This window comes from Mus musculus, chromosome 4 (genome assembly GCF_000001635.26).
Source record: "Mus musculus strain C57BL/6J chromosome 4, GRCm38.p6 C57BL/6J".
Lineage (NCBI taxonomy): Eukaryota > Metazoa > Chordata > Mammalia > Rodentia > Muridae > Mus > Mus musculus.
In genome coordinates, this window is record NC_000070.6 from 90,452,120 (window position 1) to 90,458,144 (window position 6,025).

Here is a 6,025-nt window from a genome sequence, read left to right on the forward strand (position 1 = left end):
TTATTTATTTAGTTAGTTAGTTACAAATGTTAGCCCTTTTCCAGGTCTCCCCTCCAGAAACCCCCCATTCCATCCTCCCTCTCCCTATCTCTATGAGGGTCCTCCCCCATCCACCCTCCTCCCACCAAAACCTACTTCTAATAAGGGTTCTCAAATACTCCCCCCCCCCCCTTTCTAGCCCAACATCCAAAGGTAAGGGAGAAAAGATGGTAAATAGGACAAGGGGATGTGGACCTGTTTAAAAGTAGTTCTTTAGGCTATTCCAATCTCTGTTTGTCAGGATACCAGCAATCCAGTTCAGTGGTGTCAGGATACCAAATAGCAACAGTGGCATGATCCAGCAGAAACAGCCAGGTCTCCAGTCAGTGGGAGAGACCAGGACCAGCCTAGATGCTAGAAGTTCTCTGCCATGACTCTCTTAACGATGTAAACAACAGCAATGAGAACAGTGATAATGTGAGACCAGGGAACCTTCTCAAGGTATGCAAATACCCATAGCTGTCCACTGAGTCCTATTTATACTCTCTCAGAACAGCATATGTCCTCCCATGGGGCTTGCCTGAGCAAAACACCCCATGAGTCTGGCTCAGCCAGATACCACATGAGTTTACATCACATGACACTACCAAATTCCACTTAAAGTATGAGTAACAGGTTACCTACAGGAGCAGGGGTGAATCCAGAGTTGTTGCCTCACCAAATGACCCATCCTGACATTAATGATGACTCACAAGATCTGTGACTGTGGAGTTCTCCCATATCCAGAGACTGGGAGCTCCTCCCTAGTGCTTCTGCTTCCTTCAGTGGAGCCACAGTCCAAGAGCCTGGGTTCTGGGCAGTGTGGGCCTCCTAATTCCCAACAGGTCGCTGGGGGTACACCCGTCAGACTTTTCCTCTACCCCTCTGCAGCTTGGTAGCCAAAGTGGCTTCCTTCCTTAGGGAGCCACTGCTCAGCTCAGCTTCTACCTCTGTTAGACTCACAGCTGACAGTGGTGAACTTAGGCTCCCTGCTGCCAGTGCCAACCACTGCCCCAACCCCTCTATCTCTGTTACCTGTCGGTCCTGCTCTCCAGCTCCCCCAACCTAGCTGTGTGGGTCCCCACTTGCTCCTGCTGCTCAGGTGTTACTTTCACCCGCCAGGCGCTCCCCCCACCCCATAGCTTGGGATGAGCAGAGCTCCACTCAGTAGATCTAAAGCCTTTCCAGGATTAGAGAAAGCTGAGCAGCAACCTGGGGGATCCTGGGTAATCATGGACTCCCCCATCTGGAAGGCCCTTCTCTGGTCTCAATTCCTGTCTCAAGGCCCCATCTTCCACCTACTTCAGTGGAGTATTCTGAACTCAACACATCGACCTCTACCCGCAGGCTTCCCCACCAGATGCCCTACACTGGATGCTGAAGACTTGAGAACAGACAGGGCAACCTTTTTGAGAAGGGCTTCCCCAAAAAGCAGAGGAGCCTGGGTCTCTAGGGAAGAAGGAGCCTGGATTGCCACCACCCCGCTGAGGAAGTTCCCCTTGATCCCCATCCCTGAGGCTTATATATAGATTATAAAAATATAAGGGGGAAAGGGGAGGTTGGGGAGGGGTTGTGGGTCTGGAGTCTCACTTCCCCTCTTCTCTTCCCCTAGTCCCCTATCCTTGAGGCTGTTCATTAAAAACGAATAATAAAAGAATTTAAAAAAAAGACTTTCCTTATGGCCAATGGGCTGGTCAGTGTATAATATAAACTATTTTTTTGTTTGTTGCTTCTGTAAACTTAGGGAGGAACCTCTATGAATCCTTTAACTTTCAGTTTTCTTAGGCATGTGAAATTTGTTTACTTCCTGAGTTTTAAGGTCCTCTCCCATTTCTTTAAGGAAATGTTTTAGTTCAGATGAAATTGATGTATAAGTATCCACTGGGTTAAACTGCGGTTCCATGCTCAGTGTCAATGCTATTGCATCTGATAGTTATCATAGTATCCAGTGGATTGAGTGTTTCTGAGCAGTGAGTCTCTGGTTTTCATGAAAAAAAGTAGTAGGTCTCAATTTTTGCAAAGAATCTAGTAAATGTCTAATATTCTATAAATTCTGTTCACATTTATACATATTGCAAGATACCTTGTAGAGTGTACCTAAGATCTCTAGCTTAGATAAGGAGCTTTTCCAAGCTCCTCAGAAAACAGGCATTACATTTTCTGATCACCAACTTATCTTTGCTCACCTGTATAAATTAGAAAATAAAACCTTTGGTTTGGTATTTTTCTTCAACACTCTTCTTTCCTGTCTTCATTATAGATATACACATTCAAGAATCTCTATAGTGTACTATCCCAGATTTTCTGTGTACAATTAAAGAATAATTTCTCTAAATATAGAGGAAAAATAAAAGTTCAGTAATCACTCAGTTCCCAAACAAACAGATACAACAGTTACTAACTGTTTAATTTATAAATAAATAGATTAACAGGTACATTCTTCCTTGAGTATCCATGGAGATTAGCTCTACAAACCCATGTGGATACCTGAATCTTTGGATACTCATATAAAACAGCATATTATTTTCATATACCAATGCCCAACTTTCTGTATGGGCCAAATCATCCTTGAATACTTGTAACATCAAATTCAATATAAATATGTATAAATAGTTATTACATTGTATCTATTAGAGAATAATTGGCAGATATCATGCTTCCTGTTTGAAATCCTAGTACTTGGGAGGCAGAAGCAGTAGGCTTGTTAAGAGTGCAAGATGATTAATCACAAATAAAGGATGAATATTGTCAATCAACTAAATTTCTTTAGGTTTTATATTTTCAAACCATGTTTGGTTCAATCTGTGGATACAAATCTGAGATGTGAAGGGCCCTTACGGAATATAAAAGAGTGTTACGGTTATATATGAAATGGTCCCTTCCTCCAGAGCTCTTGGTTTGAATATTTTCATACCAACTGGTAGTTCTGACTTAGGAGATTGTAGGATCTTTTGTACAAGGGTGTCTAGCTATCAGATACAAGTCTGTAGAACCAGGGCCAGAGGGTTGTAACCATCCTCATTTGCTCTAAGATAACTGCTTTCTGAAACACTGAGATTTAACCGATTATTGTATGAGCTCTTTGTATCCCTTGAAAAGCCTCAGGATGACTTGGCCATGAATCTGTGAGTTAAGGTCATTTCTTCTTTCTTTAAGTTGTTTCATGACAAGCGTTTGGCCTCAGTGATGAAAAGGATAGATAATACAAAAACCTGGAATTTGGAAGGTGGTTTCAGTAAACCTGACCATACACTTCAAAGACCTTTGTAATTGGTTTGTGGAAGGAATGTGAAACCTGGAGCTGAGGAATAGAGACGCTCTAGAGGTATGTTACTTCATGGACCACTAAAGTACAAGCTCAGAAGAAAAAAATGGAAATAGATAAGCAGAGTGGAAGTTGGACTCATGAAATTTAAAATAAAGGACAAAGAACTTATAGAAATGGAGTCAAGGTCATTCTGGTGAAGAACGTGGCTTCATTCTTGCTAGAGTCCATGTAATTTTTTCCCCTCAAAGTCTAGCATTTAGACAAAAATCAGCATTCCTTTGAGGACTTAAGAAGATAGTTTTACTTGCTAAAGGATATCATTTTTCTTATCTCTTGCAGAAGGGACATATGACTCTTGCACTAACCTATCTAACAGGCCTGTGGTGTCTATTAGCATATCAAGGTCTATGCCAGTCTGTCGGCCCCCTCAGTCCTTATTTATAAGTACCTGTTGCAGAGTCATCCTGGCTGTCCTATCCTTCCAATTTTATAAAACTTCTCCAATCGTTGAGCTTCCCTTCCCTTCCCTTCCCCCAGCTTCTCTGATTCCCATATAAACCAGCCATTTTGGCTACATCTTCTCTTGGTTTCCTAGCTAACAACTATGCCTCTAATCTGCCCTCTCCTCTCTTTTTCTCTTCCTCGCTCAGCCTCTCCCACTCTTTCTTCTCTCATGGCCTGGTTCAGTGTGCTGGCCCAGTTCAGTAAGTGCCCGTCCAGATGCCTCTGGTTATGCTGTTCCTCATATTCACAACCAACCCTCCGCTCAACCTTGGAGCAGTCATATACTCTTTTCTTCCCCACTCAACTCTGACTATGTCCTGAAAACTTGGACAAAGCTGAATTTAAATGCAATAAAATAACTTGCTTTATTTGTTAATCATAAAGACATAATAGTCTGACTGTGGCATAGTTATTGTTCACTGCATTTAGTGAAATATATAGTGAAATTCAAAGCATCACATGGAGAAGAAAGCTGTAAAATATGCAGCTTGATGAAGAAAGGTGTGACTGTGGTTAAGTTGTGCAATTCGCAAGATAGGTACACAGTGTTATCATTAGTTGCTAAAGAGGTTATATTTAAAGAAAAATTGTAAACATTGCCTTTGCTCAGTAAGGAATGTAGCTTGAGGACAATATCCCATATATTTAAGGACTGAAATAATAAAAACATTGATGTGTTTGAAAGGAGGAATCCTGGACTGATAATAACTGTACCTGTCCAAATTTAATCTTCTTAGGAAATATTTTCTCAGATTGATCCAACCTGGAATTCAAAGACAGCTAAAGCAGTAATAGAAGGTGATTAGGTTACATCTCAACATCATGTAATGTTCTCAGCAACAAGAAAAATAAGAAACAATGCCTTAGGCTTTTATTGCTGTGAAAAGACACCAGAATCATGGTAACACTTAGAAAGGAAAGCATTTAATTGGGACTGGCACACAGTTCAGAGGTTTAGTCCAATGTCATCATGGCATGAAGCATGGTGGCATGCTGGCAGACATGGTGCTGGAGAAGTAACCAAGAATTCTACATCTGAGTTGGCAGAAAACACAAAGAAAGAGCCACTGGACCTGACATGTGTATTTGAGACCCCAAAGCTGACCTCCAGTGACACAGTTCCTTCAACAAGACCACATGTCCTAATGGTGCTACTTCTAGTCTATGGGGGTCCCTTCCATTCAAACCACTGCAAGTGGCATATATCCATACATTCACATCCACATATACATATAATACTATGATTTGCATGTGATTTATGGCACTCAAGTACTCAAGTTTTGGTATTCTCTCATTTTCATGGTATTTATGCAGACACAGGATGCAAGAGTGGTAGAGAATTGCATATCTATGCCAAGTTTCAGAAATCTACTGAGGCTAAACACAATGTATGATAAATTTCATATTTAAAACTCACTAAAGTAGTGTTCATGGAGGTTTAAAGGAAAAGCCTAACTTACATTGAAGAGTTCAGCACATTAATGACAGAGCATTAACTAAGAAAAAAATTCAGCCATCAAGCAGAGCTGTTCTAGAGAGAGACTAATACAACAGTATCAACAGAATACTACCAATAAGACTACCCAAACCCACTCTAGCCCAAATAATGACATCGTGGTGTTCAAAGCTCCAAGACTTAATGTTTGCCCTGCTATGTTTTAGTCTTTGTGTGAACATTCCTTTCTATGCTCTTGTTCTTCCCTTTAGAATAGAAGTACTTACTCCATGCTATTTTATGTTGGAAATATAACTCATATTTGATTATACAAGAGTTAAAAGATCACCTTAGCTCCTAGAAGAGGCAGTGGAATTTTAATTTCATATAGTTTGGGAGCTGCAATGTTATGGAGTCTTTTGAAGTTAGACTCAGTGCCTTTTGCTTTGTGAGACAGTCGTACACCTATGGAAGCTGCAGGTGGAATGCTATGATTTGAATGTGGAACATCTCTGGAAGATTTATGTGTTTGATTTCATGATCTCCTGTGGTAAAACAGTCAGAGAAGTTGTGGAACCTCTAACATACTGGGAGTAGTGGTCAGTTGTGAGATCATAGGATCAGGGATAGTGGTTTATAGATGTCCCAGTTCTGGAATGAGATTTCTGCCATCTTACTCTACAGAACTGTAAGTGCTGATGTTTGAGATTTCTCCTCCTCCTCCCCCCCCCTCCTCCTCCTACTACTACAACATTAAACATCACTCGGTCAAAGCCACAAAACTGTGAATTAAGATAAGC

At 41.1% G+C, this 6,025-nt stretch overlaps 1 pseudogene; it reads left to right on the forward strand.

Annotated features, from left to right (window-relative positions):
- On the forward strand, window positions 754-1,678 carry Gm12635 (predicted gene 12635; annotated as a pseudogene).